Below are 22,679 nucleotides of genomic sequence, written 5' to 3'. Positions count from 1 at the left end.
CGCAGGAAATAAAAAGTCCGTATTTGCTATAACAACACTTGGCAATTCAGCTGAGTCAGGCTGTCAGACATTTGGGGCTATGTAATTGCTCGTCCCTCTGCTGCTCTGAAGAGAGCATTTCCAGGGGCCACGCGACTGCCTGGCATGGACCGGCCGGTAATTGCGGAGCACTTACCAAAATTAGGACAGCCAAGCTCTTGGCTAATGCATAAAATGGTGGATTGACTGGGAAGCTGTGAATGACAAGTCCTTTTAGCATGCTGATAGCATAAATTTGCTTATTAAAGTAGCATAAAAATTGATTATAGTCTGAACATATACAGCTAAATTAAATTAAGGGAGGCGACACAAGCTGCAGTCGCACGCCAGCGGGATGCTAACGGCCCAGCTCGATGGCACACGCCTCAGCTCAGCGGCATGTCAGCTTGCTCACTGCCCAAGACACGTGCAATGCTATAATATAATTTATTATAATAAGAAGTACAGAGAGAGCAACCAAAAGGTTGCCATTTAACACACATTAGCTTAACTCAGTGCAACTACCAGCACTTAACGTTTCTTTTAAGTGTGTATTCCTGCAGCTGGTGGTCCAGAGGAGATTTTTTCATGGGCATGGACCCAAGTATCCAGCTGCTCTGCTGCTAGAACACCCCAGCCATTCACCAGGGGTGATAGCGAAGGACAAAGCAGCCTGAAAACACTCCCCATGCCCCCAAATGGGGGTTAGAGTGCTGATAAATTGCTTTCTATTTCTGAAAATACAATGCTCTTCCACAATGTGGGTCAATGTTATCTATTTTAAAGTAACCGCGCAGGGTTCTGAATTAATTTGAGCTAATCAAACGCTTCTGAGGAATTGGGTGCCACTTCACGTGGGCAGCAGAAGGGGGAATCAGGCCCACATTTCAGAAATAAGGTAACAGACAAAAAGCAGGAGAAAAGTTACTGCGACCACTGAAGCTCTCTCTACTATAACGCTGTAATTTCTCTGCCCTCCAAATAAAATTGGAGGGCAGGAACAGTTAAACATCAGGGGCTTTCATTTTCAAACACCTTTCCTTCTCTTTAACCACCGTGCAAAGGCCAGCAAAGCATACCAGTGCTCCGATCCAGCTTTGAGTCTAAATTTCCACTTGGCCATTACAGCACAAAAAATGCACTCTAGCAAAAGTCAAGAGGCTCCGTTCAGTCAAGCCAGGGAGATTTGCCAGATTTTCCCATTTCCTGCCTTTCATCAGATCTAACGTACACACAGCCCCAAACGCACCCCGAGTGTCTGGTTTGCGTCCAGCCAGAGCGTCTCGGCATCGCCTCCGGCCGTTACCTTCAAAAATAATCAAGGCACAATTTCATGCGAATACTTTAATTAATCAGCTACTGTGGAAAGGCTCTCTGCCACAGCAAAGCTGCCGGTTCCTTAGCTGTTTCCATCTCATTTCACAACACGATTAGCAGCAGCTCGATATGCAACAAGATGTTAAAAATAATTAATAGCTCCAGAGCCTCACATTCGGGGTTTGCGACTTGGGCAGTTATCCTAACGGAGTTTAGGGCTCTTTTGCCAAATTTAATTTTCAGGACATCAATCATGGGCTTCAAAAGGAGACAGCCCAGCAGCGTGTGCTTGGAGAGCTAATGAGAGAAATTGTGGTATCAGGTGGCAGGGTGGAGAAAACGGCATGGGGAGGGAGGCTGAGCGCAGGCAGCCTCTGCCCCGCTGCCGCTGGGATGTGCTACGTGCCAGCAGCCACGGAAGGATCAGGAGAGCCAAGGATGAGAAGGACACATGGAGCCCCTTGTGATGTCCCCAGGCCGGGACAACGGGCTTCATAAAAACTTTGCACTGTTAAAAATTGAGCATCTCCAGGCATGGGGTTTCTGCAGCCTCCCTGGGCGAACCGTACAAACTTCAAGATCTTGCCCTGGAGATGTTCAGTACTCCTCCTTTCCCCTCGTTAAAAACAGAAGATTAACAGTTTTAATTACAAGTATTTTCTTTATGTTAGGATATGCTGTTTCATGGGAACAATACTCAGCATCCTAAGAGTATCTTTCTACTCCTATGATATGGTTTCCATGACTTCTTCACATAGGTCTCACTTATTCAACTTTACTTGATCATCTTCCAGCTCCCTATAATTAAAAATAATTCCCCATAGCGAAAACTTAATATAAAAATGTACATTTCAAACGTGAGATGAAACTGCAAAAGCAATATCCCCAACCACAACTCAAAGCAGGAGGGCGTTAAGCGAGATAACGCCGGTGCCCAATCATGTGAATAGTGACCAGAGCAATAAGATGCTGGTGCTGCTGATGCCCTGGTGCTGAGCTGATGGGTTTTGGGGACACATGGGGTCACCAGCCCGTCCTGCAGCTCCCTCTATCACATTAGGCATTACTGTGGCCACAGGATGAGCGTCCGAGCCCGGAGCTGCTCAGCGCTGCCCCGGCATGCTGCATGCCTTTCCTTATACAGGGTGCCGAGCTGCACGTCCTGCACAGGGACAAACCCTCGACTTGGCCAGCCACCAGCCTCAGCTGAACACCACCACCTTGTCTGGAACGGCTGCTGCTCCCCAGCTCGGCTCGTAGCATCAGCCAAGGAGCCCTATGCTGCTGGGGGTGAGAGCAGGCGGCTGCTTTCTGTTGGTTGGGTGGTGTTTTTTTTTGAAAGCAAGAATGAAATCAGGCCAGTCGCTCCCTGGAAATCCTATCTTCATTCCTGAGCCCTTCTGCCTTGCTCTCAGCCACGCTGGGGTGGCTCGTGCTAGCCCCTGAGAAAGCAGAAAGGATCTGCAAGCCCCTCTTGGGGAAGTCCTGACCCAGAGTAACAGAGATGCGGAGATTTTGGTGCTGTTACTGGAAGCTGGGAGCATCCCAGAACCTCACCTGACTCCAGAGCTGAGAACTAGCAAAGAAAAGGCCAGTGATGCTCTGTTTCCTAACAAAGCAGGGAGAGCTGACAGCACTGCCAACCTCAGGCATGGAGAGCAAATCCAGGAGCTGCCAACCGAGAGCAAAGAGGAGAGGGACTGTGCTGAGGGAGGCACAGGCTGTGGAGCATCCTGGCACGTCTGCTCCGCGTGGAGCTGTGCGTGGGACAGCCCTGCAGCCGGGCTGGGAGGGGAGAAAACTGGGAGAAAATGACATTTCCTGGTTTCAGATGTAGCTGGAGAGAGGCCCGCCTTGAATTGACTGCACATGGCACGAAGCAGCGGCGGCTTGAGAACAGATTGAAAAATTTGTTCTGCTCAGGGTCAGCAATTCAACGGGTGAGGTTACAAGGTGGACACGTTTGATTTTGCGATGGCTGCTTGGTGTGGTGCTCCTGGCACCGGGGAGGCTCCAGCCTGTCCCGTTACCTCCCCACCCACTGCTGGCACACACTGCGTCCACCAGCCCTCAGCTGAGCCCTCTTTCTACAGCCAAAAACAGACACAAAAAGGGGAATGTAAAGGAAACGGGGCCAAAGAGATCAAGTGGAGAGAATCTGGCTGTAAAGTCTCTCTTGCTTGGGATGCAGAAGCATGCTTCCAACCTAGGTGCACATCCATGAGGTTCAACACGAGTCCAACTGACCAGCAAGGTCTCTGGGACAAGGATCTCTCTCGTTACACACAGCAGTCAGCCAATAACGCAGCAAATGGCACCAAAGCAATCCGTGCTCAGTTTAGGACAGTTTAAAGCCGTGGAAGAAATGTTAACATTCTTCCTGGACAAAGAAGGAGCTCGGCAAACAGCTCCTATCATCTACCCGCACCGCTTATCTCTGTTCCTCACTCGTTTCTTCTATGATGGAAATAAATGGGTTGTACCAGGGAGCGATGTGAGGAACAGAGCCTTGTCCGCAGCCAGGCCACGAGACGCCTGTGCTCCGCTGTCATGAAGGATTTGCATGCATTTGTGAGCACATTAGCATCCAAGATTGGGAATCCCTCAAAAAGCAATCCTCTGCTCAGCTCGGATGTGAGGTCTGAAAAATAATGGGACAATTCCCTTGCATCGTGGTGCAGAGTTTTTTTGTTGTTGTTTTTTTTTTTTTTTTTCCAGGATTGAGCCATCATTCTGATTGCAATCAGCCCTTTCGGCCAGTTGTATGTCACTAAACCACAATGCTTCATAGGAAAAGGGAGAGGCTGTGGATTTGGGGCAGCTCATGTGACCCCTGAGCCTCTTAACAAGGGCTTCTTAATGTCTCTGCCTGTTATCTCCTCCCTTCATTTGAGAGCTAATGAGGCATCCTCCCACCCTGAGAGAGCTCCAGCTACACAGACCCATCTCTCCAGATCCCACAGGCAAGGCAGACATTTGTCCTGACTGAAAAACGAACGTAGCCCTTCACTCCTGCACCTCTCCTCCAGTAAGGGCAGTGCTCTCCTGTTTTACAGATGGGGAAGCTGAGGCACGGCAGCAGAGCTCTGCCCACGAATTCACCACGGCAGGCTAAAAGGAGAGTCACTGACTGGCACCCCACGTTGGAGCTGAAGCTCTGCATCCTCCTCCAACTCCTCGCACACCATATTTACATTACACATGACCCCGGGCAGCTGCCCAGAGACACCCAGTGCCCACAGAACTCAGCTACGAAGTGGCATCTCTCTGGACAAAACGTTTCTGCCACTTCACACTCTTCTAGACCCACTTCAGCCAGGAAAACCAAACACAGCTATCAGCAGGAATGAATTGCAAAGACTTTGTGAGACCTGGGTTGAAAAGGAAGCTTAAAAAAAGCTTTTATCTGCAAAACTGGGGTGCACCAGGCTAATGGGGTTGTTAATTAGCCACACGCGTTTACAGTAGCAGCAATCCAAAGTCTGAGGACAAGGTGCCCTTGGTGGCCTCTAAGTACAGCTCGGTTGACCCTGGATGCTTGGATCAAGCAGTTGGCTTAAGAGATCACCATAAGGCAGCAGCAAGAGAGCAGGTAGCACAGTAATGCCACAAAGCCAAGGAAGGGAGAAATAATCCAGGAACCAAACTACTCCTAGAGCTGCAGCTCCTCCTGATCTCAGTGCTGACAGCCAAGCATGCACAGGCTGAACACCTCCAGAAAGGCTTGCAGCACATTGCTTTATTTTATTTCCCTCCAACCTTTGTGGTGCCAACAGCAGCAATTGCTAAGGCACTCGGGCTGGTGTTGAAACTTTTATGACAAACCCCATTTCCACTCCTGGAAAAATTCTCCCCTCCTGGCTGAGCGTTGTCCATGCTCGGTTTCAGGCTGGAGACTAATTTTACTTTTAAGACTTGGTAAAAATCCTTTACCATTGCAGGATTTGCTGTTGCTTAATTAAGAAGGAAAAAGAACTACCCCCAGTATTGCCAATTTCAACAAAATCTGAGCAAAACCAGCCTAGGATGGTTTTCCACTTGGTCTGCCTTCAGGGTGAGTTGCAGAAGCAGGTGGAGCATCTGCGTGTGGGTCCCCCCTGCTGCCCCCAAATCCTGTTCCCCTGGGGCATGGCCCATAGCAGGCTCCGGTTTTGGTGTCTGTCACCTTCAGTGCCACATGGTAGACAAGAGCCAGCAACACACAAAGCTGGGCACCTCCACGATGAGACCAAGAAATTGGGGCAAAACAATACACAACGTACTGGTGGAAGAAAATAAAACCACCACCATCAAATCCCCAATCTGGGCTCTCTTTGTGCATTCCTAGACAGGCAGGGTAGCAGGACTGCATCCAAAGACGTGGCCAGAGCTCTCAGCAGCACCACCGGACGGATCAAAACACACCAACCTGCCCATGCTCAGGTGCCACCTTGTGGCTACACCCAGCCAGAGGAGCTGGGGTGCTTTGTGGGTGGGTCGTGGAGCCCAGAGGTGTTCCAGCTCTCTCCAGTAACACCAGTCCCCTCCTGAGCTGGGCGAGGGCCCCAGGGTGCTGAGCACACTCCTGATCCTGATCCAGGCTGCTCCCCTGAGCTGCAGCCCCGCCACTGACCACAACAGATCCAACACAAAGATGATTAAAATTAAGGAGTATAGATAACGTGGCAGACCTCAGATGAAGTCTGGAGTTTTCAAGATATTTTGCAGAGGATGCAGCACTTTTTTTTCCCCGTAACACAGGTTACACAGGGGTGGGCTCCCTGCTAGCTGGTGCGAGCTGCAGACCAAGCAAGGGAGAGAAGAGCAAGATGTGAGCCCCATCCCTGGCCAGGCAGGCCAGCAGGAGGGAAGGTGTCCAACAGGCTGCTCTGACACATCCTAAACGACGGAGGCAGCCTGCCAGCTCAGGCTCACATCTCAACATATCTGTTTGTTGTTTTTTTTTTTTCCCCCTTAAAGGTCCAGCTCTTAGAATACAGAAATGAAAACAACCGCCTATTTTTTCCCAGTCACGGAGATGAAATGCAAGGCGTTAGTTTCCAAGTCAGAGAGCACAATAGGCTCAGTAACGACCCCAAAGCTGGTAGGGAACCAATCCTTAAGACAATCTCATGATTTTGGGAAGGGAGCCCCAGGAAGCGGGCTGGGGACACCCGGAGGGGTTTGGTGTCCCCTGTGGCAGGACAAGCCCAGCCCCAGAGCTCAGCTCTGCCTGGCAGGGACCGAGCCCTCATGCTGGGCTTTGCTCAGCATTGCTCCCTGCCCAGCTGCCCAGCACTGCCTACACCACGGGTTATCTTGTTGGATTTTTAATTACATCGTTCAGCAGCTTTGCAGTCCAACGAGACACAGAGCTGCATCTCAACGGGTTTCTTTCCACTGCTTACCTGAAGGAAGAAAACTGCCTTCAACCTCAGGTTCTAGCAAGACACAGCCTCTACCTCTGGATCCAAAACCAGCTCTCCACAAGCCAGGGAGCAGCCCGGCTCTGCTCACCATGCAGATCCTCACAGTCCTGTCTGCGTAACACCAGTCCCTCCATGAGCAGGATTTATCTCCCCGTCCCTCTCCCTTCACCCACCAGTTCTATCTCCTCCAGTGGTCCCTGGCCAGCAGCGAGACTGGAGCAGGAGCTGCGACGTGCCCCGGGCTGTCTGTGCTGGCTAAAGGGACCTCACCCACTCCCATTTGCAGCATGACAAGCAGAAACCAGGGGAGCAGCGAACCCCTTTCAATTTCAGCACATCCTAGGCTGCGTGTCCTAGAGGAAAAAACCTGACTGATAGGCAAAATGCTCAGACGCGGGATAAGCTACGCTCGAAATTGTAATTATTTCAATAGCTGAGGCTTAGACAGCGTCCCCCAAGAGAGGCAGTGCTGACCCAGTTGTGCAAGCAATCGCTGGCAGGCTGCTGTGTGTGTGTGTGCCGGCTCACCCCAAGCCGGGCTGCCACCAGCGAGTGCAGGAGGCTGGGTTGTTTTGTTCAGCTCCATCCGCCTGGTGTGAAACAAGCGGCAGGAGAAGATTAAAATGCAAAGGAAAACACAACCTGGTTAGCTGCAGATAGTTTTACTTGACAAATCTTTATCACGGGCTCAAGCCGGCACCCTTATAAACACAAGGCATCGATGTGAGATGTTTGAGTGCTCCCGCAGCAGGTGAGAAAATAGTGGAATAAAAATAAATCAGATAAGTTACAAGATGAGGGAGCTAAAACTGAAAGGATGACACTGCATCTGGTGCGAATAATTATTTTGGCATTATTCTGCCCAGTGCTAATCCTCAACAGCTCGAACAGATTCAATCACTGTTTAACCAAGGAATCATGACTACAAAACAAAGAGTAACTGGATTAAAATCTTTCCATGGTCACAGGTCACGTCTGTGTCACATCTGCTTAAAATGTTCCTCCAAGGAATAGAAAAAAAAAAAGAAAGATTTGACTTTAGAAGATTGCATCGAAATACACAGCCTCCAGGTTTCAGTTCTAGCTTGGTTTATACTTAGGCATTCTGGCATTGAAAGGAAGGACGTATTATTACTTCAAAACTGTCTGTTCTCAGGAATCCAAACCCAGCACAATAAACATCTGACCAGTAATGTCATCATCCACAATACCAGTCTGCACACAGCCTGCTCAGAAAATGCCCAGAGAACCCAGGCTTCCTGAGGCTGCGCTTGCCAAAGCAATAAAATTAGCACTGAGAGATGAGGATTTTTTTAATACTTATTTAAAGCCAGCTGAGCCTTTCTGATTATTTTTAAAATGAAAAATCTGTTTGAGTGGCATCACCGCTGCTGACTTCCTGTGGCTGCAGTGGTGCAATTTAACCATTAACCTTTTACATCCATAAACAATGAGAACAGCAAGGGCTGAAAAAAACCCACAGCCCCTCTAAAGGTCGCCACCAACTAACAGTGCGTGGAGCAAAGTTATCAGGCAGCTACGTGCATGCACAGAACAGCGCTCATCCCTCCTCCCTTCTGCTTTCCATTCCTCCCAAAAACACACGATGACTCCGAAGCTGTTGCAAAAAGGCAGCCTCTTACCTGTCCCCGCCGACGACCGTGTTAGTTGTGACAGCTCACTTTGGGCTGGCGAGCTGCTCCCCGGCACGCCGCGAGCGCCGCAGTGCAATAAAGCATCCTGGATGCTCACAGAACAGCACAACAGCCCGGCCGGGGCGACGGCGAGGCAGGCAGCAGGGCTCTGCTTGGAGCACTCAGAGCAGGCTCGTGCTCAACGTGGTGTAGCAGGGGGGAAAATCACCCGTGGAAAACCACGCTGCTCCTGCCCCACACATCAAGCTTTCGCTTCCATCGCCTCACTCAAATCGCAGCTCCTGGGGGGTGCCTCTCTCTCTGCTCCCAACCAGCTGAATCCAGCAGCCCCCGGAGCTGCCTTCCCCTCGGTGACCCTTGGCAGTGGCGCTGGGATGTCCAACTCGCTCTGCGAGCGCCGGGCACTAAGGAGCAGAGATGCAGCCCGCCGAGAAGAACTGCGGGAGCGGCGCGGGGCTCTGCTGTTGCATTGCTCTCCTCTGCTGCATGCTAATGAGCAATGATGTCAGCCAGCCAAAGGCACCGCATCCGGACCGTGCGCCGCCACGCCACGGCCACCCTCGCATCGATTTACATGGCAATCAGCCTGCACCTATAAATCAATAAGCCCTGCGGGCTGCTTTGGGAAAGGGAGAGCAAATCCTTCCCTCTGGCTCGCATGTGCGCCTTTCAAAGAGTTGGCTCCGCACCAGCCGCCCAAATTGAATGGTGTGAAGATGCTAATTATCCTTCCCCAACCATCCTCTCATTTGATGCTGACCCAATCGCAACTTGCTGTCAAACTTAAGGCACAGCTTCATAGGTAAGCGGGCTATTACAGCAATGATCTGCTGGCTCTGAGCAACGGATCATTTTTCTCCTGGCTTTCAGTGCCCTCTTAATTATTTTCTGCAGTCACTCGCTACGATTCCCCACTGGTTTTTCAGACGCAGCCTGTTTGCGCACCAGCAGGGCTAAACATTCTGGGAAACGTGAGTTATTAGTGTGGCGCTTCGGCTGCCGCATATTTTAATGCGTTTTCTCTGCTACAGCCCCCAGAGATGCCCCGTTCACACCTTTTCTGAGCGCCTCGGGCAGGCGCTGCAGCCCCTGGGAGCAGCTGCCCCAGAGGGGATGCTGAAGCCTCGTGCCCCGTGGGGGAAAAGCAAAGGCACGGAGGGATGGAGCTCCGCTGCTGGGAGCTCTCAGCTCGTTGCTTGGGAATAAGGTCGCAAACGAACCTGTGGTGTTTGCAGAGTGAAATTTGAAAACCTCATTTCCGGGTTTTGGGATGATAAAAGAGGCAAATAAAACGTTCCCAATGTGTATTGTTTCCACAGCATGCTACTCACTTCCAGGGCCTAGCTCCAGCTCTGCGAGCCCTCGCTTTTGGCAATGCTAACCGTGTTTACAGAACACAGACGGGTGCAGAAACTACAGCTGCGAGTCTTCCTCCAGCCTAAAAATGCCTTAAATTATCATTATTAAGGTCATAAATTAGGTTTCATTACAGAGCATTATGCTCCAAGTACGCAGGGCGAGCCCTTCAGCTGGGACACCCAGCGCAGCGCCGCCCAACTCACCCGGCACAGCACAAGGCACAGGACAGACAGACAGACAGGGGAAGTGCAGAGCCCTCACCTGGCTCAGGCACCACATTAGACGAAGGGCAATATTCGTGGCCATTAATTAATTAATTAACACTTTCTTACTCCCCTCTCTTTCTGAATCAGAAGCAGCAAGTGCAGGAGCTGATCCCTGAATCTGTTCCTGTGCCCAGCCGGGTCAAAGCTTCCCCTGGTGGCAGCAGCATCACCACCACCTCTGCTGAGCAATGCCGAGGAAGATCCCCTCCAACCACACTTGCAGGAAGAAAGCCCCCACTGCCCTCCAGCCTCCTAAGCTGGCACATTTCGTCCCCTCCAGCTTTCACCGGCATTGCAAGCAGGCTGTCAGCTCACCTCTGTCTGCTGAGCATGCCAAGGCCCCAGGATGACGTATTTTCCTCTGAACTTCAGAACATGTTAATTAAAATACAAAGGAAGTGAGACAAAACCGAACGGGGCAAAAGCAAATAAAGAAGGCTGCTTGTAAAATGATAATGTAGAGCAGAAACTCTGCAGAGCAGAAATTACCCGTGTTTACTGTAACAGCCTTCCCTGGAAATACGTTGTTAAAAGCACACAGCAGTAATAGGGGCTGCGGCTAGCACAAAGAACGCGCACCACTCAACATGACAGGTCCTGTAGGTGCTAATTTTCACTGAATACATGAGTAAAACGCCTGCCTTTATCTGCATTAACTTCTGAGGAGCGAAGGCCCCGAGCTATAAACACTCGGGAGCAAGGCGTCAATTAGTGCACTGAGTGCCACTCGAGCAGAAGCCCCTCCAGCAGGGTGCGAGCTCTGAGCCCACTTCTCATACACGTGCTCCGTGCCACTTGCTCTGCAGTAGCTTGGACACCCCAGAATCAGCCTGGCACAGCCCCGAGGGCAGCGAGATGGAGGTGCGAGCCCCAGGCACCCAACTGGGTGTCCTACAGCAGAGCTGAGTCCTGCAGCACATTTTGCTTGGCTGTCTTGGCCAACTGGGTCATCCCAAAGGAAGGGATCTCAGCAGAAACTGCAAACTTTTAAGTGTAAGTTGATTCACAAAGAAGCTGCAGGCTTTTAAGTTGATGCACTGAGATGAAAGGCGGGTGAGAATCATGAGCTGATGTAAAGGATCAGCCACGCCACTGCTTACAGCATCTCAGCTGCATGGCTACGAGCGAGAGCGCGGTGTCTCCGAACAGCGAGCCTAATCAGTTCCTGGCAGACTTCCTGCTGTGATACTCACAGGCCTAAATATCCCCAAAATCCAATGAACGGGCTATTCTGGGACAAGAAATCAGATTAGAAGATGCCACTTGTGGATACACAACTGTCTTTGGAAAGTGGAAATGAGCCTTCCTGCTCTGAGAGCTGCCAGCGCGTTGGCAATTGCTCCGTATTACTGCTACCTACTCAGCGCCTGTGAAAAGGTCATGTGTTGGAATAACTCCAGAAGGCACGCAGTATTTCTTGATGGATGCCGCACATTACGCAGGTGAAATGGGTGTTTCATTAAGCAGCAAGGTGAGGACTGAGCCGGCGGAGTGTATTTCTGAAGGTCACATGAAGGACTTGCATCATTACAGGGATGGATGCTGACAACTACCCGCAGGGAAGCGAATACTCTGAACAACCCGAGGTAAAGCCTGAGCTACTGAAATAGAAAAGCAATTGCATCAGAGCAGGAAGCCATGCTCAGGTTCAGAAGTATGTGATGGCCAGCTCTGCTCATAACCACAGCCACTTCTTTCTGCCTTTTGCTCCAGGTTTTAAAGGCAAAGACCCAAGCTTTAAACTTTCTGACATTTGCACAAACTCAACCCTACAGCTGGTATGAAAAGTCGCTGTAAAAGAGCTCGCATCTTTCAAGTGCTGTCTTCTTTATCACCTTGGCGTATCGATCAGCCGCCAGGCTCCACGTGATGCTGTTTGTGATCACAGCGAGCTACAAGGCACGGCCACGTGCAGCCACAGCAGCCTGGCACCCTCAAGGTCACCGGCTGCTAAACCTGATGGATGTCAGGTCAAGTTGCCTTTCTGAATTATTTAGTGAACATCTTCTGCTTGTCAGGGACGTGCTACCATAGGATGCTGTGCAGGCTCCAGCTTCTGCCATCCCTGAAAGCTGCCTGTGGGACAAAGGCTGTCACCCCCTGCGCTTCTGGGCTGCTCAGGGACGGAGACACAGCAGGTCAGCAGTTCCCCTTCGCCAAGCCTGGCTTTGTGCACAACAACAGCTTATTTTCCCACCTCTTTCTACCCACAGAAATGCAGAACTGGATATGCACGGTGTTCTTTTTCCCCTCCGTTCCCACACTCGCCCTGTAATTTGCACAGCAATCTCTGCTCTCCCAGCCAGTGCTGGCTCCGATGCCAGGACGGGCTGTGCTCCGCGCAATCCCAGCACCTTGCCTGGGGCTGGGGACATCTGGGGCACGAGCAGGGACACTGTTGGGACCTCACACCCAAGGCCACAGGGCAGCAGAGCAAGAAGCTCTGCAAACACTGGATACCTCTCAGTGCCAGAACTGCGGATGCCTCATCTCCAAAAAAACTCTGAGCAAAAACGGGCTAGAGGCAAAGGAACTAGCACCCCATGCAGAGCGTTAATCCCAAACCCCAGCCTGCTCGGCTCTTCCCCAGGACTGCCGTTCGTACCTTCACGTGGCTGCTGCCATGCGCGAGACAGACACGTTCCTCCTGCTGTTCCTGCTGCTGCGCTTCACTTATTTTTGGCAGACACACGGGTAAGGATCCGTGCTGTCAGTCTGCAAGGAGGAATTTAGCTTTTAGAACCGTATCGAGCCCGGCAGCAGACGACACAGAAGGGGAGGTAGAGCCTGTAAGCACCACAGACGATTTCAGACAGCTATTGGTGCTCCTTGCTAATTCAGCCAGCGAGACAGACCCGACCCTCACCCTGCACATGCAGCCCACGTGCCCTGGCACCCCTGGACCACACAAACCTGCAATTTCAGGTGGTGAAAGGTGGGAGGACCTGGCACTGTGCACACACAGCCCAGCGAGCACACAGCCTGGGTGCACACACGCCGACAGCGCGCCCCGGTACCAGAGCTGCAGGCTGGGTTTCCATCCATCGCCGTATTCCACCCCCCTCTTTTTTTTTTTTAATCACCTTAATGCAAGAAGCTTTACACAGCTTAACAACAAAAAGGCTTTTCATAGCCTCTGGCTTGAACTCTGCACTACTACGTTTTTTACTTTTGTATGTTAAAATCAAATTTGTAACAGAATGTGAACAACAATCTGCATGCTCATGTTTTGTTTCTTCCCCTTTGCCAGCCTGACAGCATTCTCATCTGAAGGCTTTTTAATAGTGTCCCTTAATAATGTCTACAAAAACCTCATTAGAGCACTGCATCGAAACTTAAGCTAAATCAACTCAAAGCACTATTTTTTAATTAAATATTTTTCTTGGGGCCTTTCCACAAACAATAAAGCACTCAGTGAAAATATGCTACGAAGGAAATCCATAAATCTTCAGCTTATCTTGTGGTGCATTTTCCAAAGATCTAAACCTTTGATCGGTTCCACAAATTAATTTTCCATTTACAAAAAAGAGAAGATGTGTGTACAGGATAACCCCGCGCTACCACGTACCTCAGCAGCAGCTCAGGGCTCCCTTGCTGCAGCCCTTCTCTCTACCTGACACTGCCAGGGTCGCTGTCATTGCAGATGATTTTTTATTTATTTATTTTTGCTTCAAACCTGTCTGATAAGGTGTTTTGGGTCAGCAGTTGTGCCCTGAGGGTTTCATGTCTTTGCTCACAGCGCTCCCTCAGCATCATGCATGAGAAGGCTCTGCCTCCGCCCGCTCCCCCCAAAACCCCATTATCGCAGTGTTTTCCTTTCCTTGCACGTTCAACCATCTCCGTGCTCAGCAGTGAGTCTTGAGCCAGCCCAGGGCCCTGCCCAAGCAACACGAGCAGGGTTTGTACCCACCAGACCCCAACCGTGCCAGCCTTCCCTGGCTGGCAGCTGGATTTTGGCACTGCCCCTTGCCCCGGGCAGCATGCGTTGGCCAAACTGCCCCAAAACAACCAGTGGTTTAAGCTAGTTGTGTTTCTGCTCTGACACGGCCAGATAGGAGTGCTTGCTCTCTTGGCTAGCTAAGAGAAAAGATTTGCTTGGTCCCCAGCTGCATTAAATGCAGCAAGGTAACGCCAGCACATTTTAGATTCATCTCCTGCTCCTGTAACATATCACACGTCTGGGAGGAGAACGTGTGTTTGTCACAAACATAAATGGGCTTTCATGATGCCTGCGAGTCTTTTACATTTCCAAGTGTATCTGCAAATGCAGGGAGATTGCCTGTGGTCAGGAACGAGGTGGGTCCTCATGTCGGGTAATGAACAGCCTCTTTAATGCTCAATGGGAAAAGAGGTGCCAAAATGGCTTTTGATTTCCTACCCTGACATTAAATTAAAAAAAAAAGAATAATTAAAATACTGGCAGCTCAACTTAATTTCACTGACCCCAGCCCATTCTGGACCATAACCCTCATGCACCCTGCCTGGAGTGCACGGGGCAGGTCAATACCTTTTGGGATACTGCAAGGCTTACAGCCTGCCTGCCCTGGTAGGAAGGCTGGATGGAGCCCACGTGTCCCTGAGGCAGGCTGGCACGGGATGCAAATGACAATAGTTGTTTGCTATCCTTCCCTTTGTTTTAATTAGGAACAACAATTTGTTATCGTGGCTTGACATTTGCTCACACTCAGGAATAAATTGTTTCCTCAAATGATACGCTGAGATTACAACGGGTTTTGAGTGTTTGTATTGGTTTTAGTAGCTCATAACAAACCATGAAATTCATTACTCTTGCCACAAGCACCCATGAGATATGCCAACCAGGGTGTGATTTATACAGAGCTTGACTCACTGAAATTAAAAGGTTTTAGTGTTGCCTGCAAGAACTCAAAGATTCAAAATTTTATACAGCTCAGTTACAAAAAGTCTCGGGTTCAACCTATTCCATTGTTTTATCTGCCTAAGGAGCCTGAGCATTAAAGTCAGGGTAAAAACAATTCACTAGATATTAATTAAGTGTAAAATTTGAGCAGTCTTTTTTGCGATAAGCCTTCCAGCCTGCAAGTTACTTCATTATCTTCTTTAACTGCTTAGATGCTATGTACAGGAAGGTACTTAATGGCAAAACTTCTCCGCTACGAGATAATTCAGCAACAACGCTGAAAGAAATCACTGGAAACAGCCCGTGCCTCGGCATCCTTAGCAGAAAAGGCCTGTCAGTCATCTCCCAGCCCCGTTCCTCAATGCCACGTCAAGCCTCGTACATCAAGCACAATACACAAATCGCCAGCCCCATCAAGACCATTAGAGCTGCTCAGCCCATCACAGAAAGGTCAGGCTGGCGCTGGCGGCGCGGGATCAATCACAGCCCTCATCAAAGGCAGCCACGGCCAAGCCCGCGAGAGCGCGCAGCTGGAAACCCCAATCCCCCCCTTTTCTAAGCTGTCATCTTCTAAACCGTTTTCCCTTATTGTAAAACACGGCCCAGCTTTTATCTTATCGCAATCTACAGGGAAAGGCAACTAAACCAGCTGCCGAACAAGCTGGGGAGAGCAGGACTCCAAGGGAGGGATTACGACCGTATCAGCCTGGGTCGCGCAGGGACGTGGCCCTAACTCCAGCGCAGCTCCCTGGGAGGCTGTGGTGTCCCAGCTCTCCTCACTGCCCCTTGAGATGCACACAAATAACACACAGCCCTCGCTCCAACCACCCTTGTGCTGCTAAGCCTGGACTTCCAGATGGCGTGTCCCAAGCAGGAGGTGTCCTTGGAGCATCCCTCCACGCCTTGTCCCCACTCGCCCTATATAACAGACTAGAGAAAGGTCAAAGCCACCTTGCAAGGAGGTGCCGGCTGATGCCACGATGGCAACAACGAGGCACACAGTGCAGATGTCCCCAGCCAGGGGACAGCACGAGTGCCCTACACTCGTGCAGGAGCACTGGGAAGGCACAAACATCACCGTGCCGTGGTCCCCAGATGGGAACCTTGGGTGCAGGGCTTGAGGGCACTACCAGCACTGGCTCACCAGGGCAGTAAAACTCAACCACTCGCATTTAACGTGGAGACGAGCAATATTGACTGCTATTGCTCCCACCAGCCAGTACTTATTAAGCGGGCTAAAAACCACAGGCCATTTCTTCCCTTCTTTTTATTTTTTTTCCTACCAAACCCTGCTGCATGCAGCATTATCTTCAAAGGGTAAAGCAAACATGTTTGCTAAACATTAGCAGACTAAATACATCAGCCCTTTAGAACCAATTATTGCTGTTAGAGATTTAGTGAGCCTCATTGTTTCGTGGCTCAGAAAGCATTTTCCAGGCTGCTTTGGAGCAGGCTGTTCTTCAAAGCGAGTAACCCCCCGACTCGTCCCCCAAATAGAAACCAGGTGGGCATCCAGAGGAGCCGTGGTTTCTTTTTGTTGAGATTTAACTTGCATTGTCTCCTCTCAACAAAAGAACAGCTGCAATTTTGGGGGTCAGAGTGCTCGAGTCCAAAACCGGGGATCAAAACCCTTTGCTCTGCTGTCACACAGGAGGCAGAGCCAGCCACATCTTCTGGCAGAAGCTGTGCCACATCTCACCCTTCTGTGCCCTTATTTCAGGGTAAATCAGCAAATCCCCAACATCCCTCCCACATGCCAAACAGGATTATTCCCCCGCAGCAGCACGGGGAAGCAGAGGGGGAGGGCAGCTGGGCTCCCCGTGGAAGGAAACACTTCGACTGTACCTCCAAAAGACAGTCCCCGTCTCAAAGATGAGCAACCATGGATGGCCAAGCAGACAGATGGGGGAAGGAGAAGGGGAGCTCGCGATGCCGGTGAGACTGTTGTAATTAGTGTAATAAGCAGCAATCACAGCTCAACAGCTGCCTTCCCCTTGCTGAGCGTCTGCTCCACGCACCAGCACAAACCCACGGCCAAGGAGGATGCTGACACTCACTGTAGTCTGAATATCACCGCTTTGAGGAAGTTTTCACTTGATTGAGTTTTTTTTTTCCAGGTGAAATGCCGAGGGAAGCAGCCTTCCTGCTCTCCCAGCCCCTGCCCACCTGAGCAAGCAGCATCCCGTGTTACAGCAGGGTCACGACACCAGGCTCGGTTTTGGCATTGACTGACTTCGCATGGGGCTTACAACACGACCTCATTGCCCCTGAGCTGAGACCAACCTTTCTGAAGCCCAAGGAGTCTCAGAGAGGAACCATGCTACAGAAAACAGCAAACCATGGCAAATCATTTACTACAGTTGTGCCACCAGCCTTGCCTCCGACCAGTTTTAGGTGCTTGCTGGACTGCAAACGCAGCGAGCACAGGCACGGCCAAGACACTTGTGTGACAGCTACGGGTCCCAAAGGGCAAAATATGTCACGGCTTAGATGCAGGCTGCTTCTGAGTCCCTGGGCACACTGTGAACACATCCCCAGGGAGAACTGCTCCTTCTTGCTTCCTTCTGCCAGCCCTCTGTCTACAGGGATGGTCAATGGGAGCTGTCAGATGCTCGGGCCCTAATCGATATTTTGGCAGGAGTTAAGCGTGGAGCTCTCACTGATTTTTAGTGGGTGTTTGGCACCGATGAAGTGCCTAATGTGAAGACGTTCGGAGGTGTGAGCTCTAAACTCTTTATGTGAGGGTCTGCTTCCCACACTGTGGCTCCTACAGTGCTTCAGAAAATGAGCACGCTGAGAAAACAAATAATGACAAGCTCGGAAAGCAGAAAATGTTTACACCAAGGAAATTTAACCCCTCCTTTAAACAAGCTCCAGACCAGGCTGGGCAGGAGAGCCGAGGACTAATTGCAAACAGGCAGCAAACTGCTGGAACCAGCACGTCAACAAACACCATGCCGAAGGGTTAAAAAGCATGCAACACAAAGCCAGAACAAAGATTTCTTTAATTTCCCTGTGCAAAGAAACACGTTCGTATTTTCCCTGACAAGCGGCACGTCAAAGCAACAAAAGAAGAGCAAAAGAGCCATTTCTTGTGACTTTGATCAGCCCCAGCTCCCCAAAAGCACTGCGGGTTGCTGCGTGCGCAAGGCGCAGCCACGAGCAGCCTCCCCGTTAACGAAGGCTAACGAGCAGCTCTGGTGGCAAGGTGAGCCCTGAGTTAATCAACGGTGGCTTACGCAGCGTGCACCAACGCCTCGGCTTATGCAGAGTGACAAAACACGACACAACAGCAGCAGCGAGCAGTGCTCAGTGCTGCATGCCAGCGGCGGCCACCGCGTCATTTTCCTGGTGGCTGCAGGGAGGGAGCAGGCTTGCTCCTCGTGCTCGGGGCAGACAAGCCGTGCTGTCGGGAAGCAAAGAGCCCCACATTCTTGAACCTTTCGGTTGCAGGTCTGCTGTAAGGCACCAGTGGAAATTAATGGCGCTTTCAAGTGCATAAATGGATGGTGGAGTCAGCCACAGTGAATCTGTTAGCTAATTAGTTGAGATGGGCACTTATTTTATACAAGGGGCGTTCAGGTAAAGCAGGTATTTTCCCTCTATCTGTATACGTGCCTTTTACGCTTGGCAAATAGTCCACCAAACCCATCTCCTGATGCTCTGAAGCTCACACCAAGACACATTTTTCCTCCCATGCAGACAGTTACAGCTTCACCCATGGGTGCAGCCTGGGCTGGGCACATCTCCTGGGGCAAGTGGCCTGCAAGCCATCACCAACACAAGCCCACATGTCCGAAGCCCACATCTGGCACATCTTTGCAACCAGTACAATCCAGAACAAGGTATCCCGAGACCTGAAACAAGACTCTGTTTCAAGGGAACGTTTAACCTGCCAGGTTGCTGATGTTTCAGCCCTCCCATCGCTGTGGGAAGTCAACGCCCCGTGCCATGATCCTGAGGACACAACAGCCAGCAAACAAATGCAGCTCAAACGCTCAAGTGGCTTCACTTGCAAAACCTAAGTGACGCTTGAGATTTACAGCACCAGAGTAATTTGATGCCTTCTAGCCTGTTAATGAAGCAAGCCTTAATACCGTTTTATCATCAGATATAATCTTCCCGGCACCATTTCACGCCCACGGATAGCGCACTCCCTGTCTTGGTACCTTGGCGGCTGTCGGACACAGCCCCCGAGCAGCAGCTGACTCCCAGCCCCACTGAGAACTCAATCTCGGCTAATCCCATCCCTTTAAAGCAACTCAGAGTTGAGCAATCTAAAAAGGAGACAAATGAAGTCACTTAGGCTTATCTCCCTAATTGCCTGCCTGTGAATCGGGAGGGCTGGTGTCAGCCACCTGCACTCACGCAGCGTGGAGATGAATTAATGCCGGGCAGAGAAATCAGGCCTAAAATATTTACCGTGAGCATTTTCAAACCTGTGATTGGAAGTACTGAAACACTAGCACTGCTGCAATGCCAGATCCAGCCCTGGCTGTGAGGAACACGGCCTTACCTCCCCTCTGCTCCTGCACTGTGACGGGGCCTCCTCCTGCACTGCCCAGTGCCAGAGAGGTGGCAGTGTTAATGAACACGGCCCCGTGAATATTTAATGCACATTTTCCTGCAGTCCTGCTGTGATAAATGGCCACCTCATTACAAATTACCTTTCCTTCGTTTGTATCTTGACGCAGAGTATCTGGAGTTGGAACTACGTACGGGCAACTGAACGGCTGGAGACATCAGCAGATAAACCAACACGAAGAGGGCAGAGCCCAAACACAAACTTCAGGGGAATGTGAAGAGAAATCCAGCCTGTTCAGAACAAACATTTCATCTCTGCCACCTCCCGGGATGCACAGAGAAAGGCCAAGGGAACAAGACAGCACTGCGTTTTCTTTTTAGTGCAGTTATTTGTCAGGTTTTATCATCCCTTGGCTTTTTCAATTGCACGTGGAAGTCCTAGCCCCAACGGGGGCATGCCACCCATGCCACATGGATGTGGCCATACCTGGGTACCATGCCCACAGCTGGCTCTGCTCCAACACCTCCACCCCAAACCAGAGCTGGGCTGCTCTTCCCACATCTGAAACCTGGGAGCATGTCCATGACTGGTGCCAGGTTATGCAAGCAAACCAGGAGGGACGTGGGGAGGGAATGGGGATTGCCCCACGCTCTCCTGAAGGAATCACCATCACTATCAGGTATTAATACACTTGCCACGCTCAGCTGGGGCACCCAAGATACAGCTGACCATGAGAACACACCACCACGCTTGCACTTGCAGTCGTAGCCATAACCATTTAGGAATCCAGATGTAAAAATACCATGGAGCCCCGCAAAAGGTTTGTTAGGGGACGGGAGTCACCCAGCCCGAATTCACACCATGAGGCTACAGATACAGAATACCCAAGGGAATAAAGCTGGGGTATGTTGGAACTGTCGGTAATTCTTCCCAAATACATAGTTTTGTTGGCACGGATGCCAGAATTTAACCAGAGGGCAAGCGTTTAGCTCTGTTTTAGCTGGAGAGTCCCAGCTGATTTCTCTCCAACGTACACATGGAAGCAGCCTCGTTACTCAATCCATCTTTCAGCGAGTTCTGCATCAGGGGAGGTGTGAAGATAAGGCTAACGAGGGGAGCATAATTAACACACAGCACAAAAGCAAGAACAAATAGGCTCATCTGAAGCAGGGGCTGCTGCTGCATGGGTCACAAGGAGCCTCCAAAGTGCCAGAGCTGAATCTCTCTACCCTGAGAGCGCAACAAGTGGTGGTGGGTGGGCAGCACTGGTGAAGAACTGGTACCAACTGGTGGGGCTGCACTCCCAGTGCTGAGCAGGGATGCTGGGTGGTCAGGGCAGTGCTGGGCTTGAGCTAGCACGTGGGAAACATAAAGGAGATAAAAGATGCTTTCTGGCCTCCAGACCGAGCCCTGACCTTTGCAGGGAAGCAGAGGCTTCAGCCTCCCACCTCCTGAGCACCCTGAGCTCACCAGGATGCTCACCCTTGTGTCCCGGGATGTGAGCTTTCCCAGAGGAACGCTCACCCTCCCACACACAAAACACACCCCAAATCTCCACCGTCCTGCAAAGTGAGGAGCCTGTGACAACCCCACTATTCCAAATACTTGAAATATTTGAGCATGTTTTGAGCATGAGCCCATGCATTCGAGGAGACCACTTCTACACAGTGCTTTGTCTGCGTAGCCCTGCTGTCAGGAACAAATGCATATCCCCACTCAGGTTTTAAATTCCCTGCTGCTGGGGGAGCAATTCCCCGAGGAGCACTGATGCCTACCTCTCAGTGGCACACCACCAAAGGCTGACATCATTTCTACAGCCAGCCTGAAACAGCCGGGTGGGTTTCTAGGTCGCCAGTCCTCATCTGTGCCTTCACTCTATTGGAAAGCCCACCAAAGGACCCCAGCACAAGGGGTTTTGCAGGGGGGAGCCCAGCAAACTGCCCCCCAGCCTAGGAGAGCCTCGCTTGGGCTCGCTTGTGCACCCAAGTGAGCTGGCAGCTGCCTTTTGGAGAGGAAAAAGACCTTTTGAAAGGGGAAAAAGAGAGAAGTGTTGTGTTTTTTTTTCCCCTTCTTCTTTCTCTGGGTGCACAAACAGACTCATTTAAGGTGTAAGTAGATCAAGTAGCTAATTAAGAAAATAACCGATAACTTAATCAAGATCATTAGAGGAATCAGCATGTTGCTGCCATTATTTAAATGGTACCAGAGCAAAAATGTGCCTGCACAACCAGAGCTTTAAAAAAAAAAAAAAAAAAAAAACACCTCGGGGAGGCCGGCTCTGCCAAGAGCCAAGCATGGGGAGACTTCCACGTAACACTGCTCGCTTGTGTTACACCGAAAGCTGCACACCATCTGAGGCTGCTTCAGGAAAACGCTCAAATCTCCTGGTAATTTCCTGCAGACAGGACATTTAATCATCCCCCGGCCTCCACCGCAAAAAATCGCGAGTCAATGATTCACACTTCCAGAGGAATTCACCCCAAGAACAAGCGCAGTCTTCTGCTGCGGGACGCAGCCCCTGCCTCTCCCCGGTGGGGGGGAAGCAACTTTTTAACAGAAATACAGCCCGGCACGTCGGGCCCTGGGCATTCCTCTCCTTCGGCATCTTGTGCTGACTTTACTGCTCAGCAGGCTCCTCATGGGACAGGCTCTGCACCTCCACGGGGACGTGGTGATGCACCGACGCCCTGGACACGCTGCACCCATCCTTACTGAATTTATTCCCACCGAGAATTTTTCCACTATGGCACACAAAACTAGAAACATACATTTTTTGCCACCCCAACTCACCCAATTCCTTCTCCCAGCCAGCACCACGCTCCTGTGTTGTGCCACCCCATTATTTTAAGGCTCGCTCCCCCCCACCACGGGTGTTTGCGTTTGCTCAGCACCCTGCCTCTCCCTCTAATTACTCCACCAGTTGCACGGATAAAAACATCTGCTTCAAGAGAGAAGCACACAAATAATTTGCACGGCCTAAACAAACAGAGGATGTTGGTAAACAGCCCTGCAGCAGTCCAAATGCCGCAGCCCAGATCCAAATTCCTGCTCCTCCTTTGCAGGAATCCTTTTTTCTTCCCCAACCCAACACGTTGTTTGTCACTAACCGGCGGGGCTGTAAAACACAGCTTCCTCTCTGCTTAATTCCCAAAGTATTCGAAAGCAATTGAATCCAGCAAGTTTGATTAAGGGCTTAGAAGTCTTTGTTTCACTTAAAAGAAACCTTTGTTTTGCCTCAAAGAAATTGGACGT

The 22,679-nt window shown here is 50.7% G+C and overlaps 1 protein-coding gene across 3 annotated transcripts in view; it reads right to left on the bottom strand.

Moving 5' to 3' along the window:
* Positions 1-22,679, bottom strand: part of PRICKLE2 (prickle planar cell polarity protein 2) — a 98,086-nt gene that overhangs the window by 29,729 nt on the left and 45,678 nt on the right. Inside the window, exon 1 of one of the 3 annotated variants that reach the window (XM_082768604.1) lies at positions 8,387-8,677. The exons of the other annotated variants lie outside the window; for them this stretch is intronic. The gene's annotated coding sequence lies outside the window, so the exon portion shown is untranslated. Of the gene's footprint in view, positions 1-8,386; positions 8,678-22,679 lie in introns of those variants that run through there. 3 annotated transcript variants of the gene reach the window in all.

Source organism: Aythya marila (assembly GCF_965140915.1).
Source record: "Aythya marila genome assembly, chromosome: 10".
NCBI lineage: Eukaryota > Metazoa > Chordata > Aves > Anseriformes > Anatidae > Aythya > Aythya marila.
The sequence above is the reverse complement of the archived record's forward strand: the minus strand, read 5'-3'. Positions and strand labels throughout refer to the sequence as shown.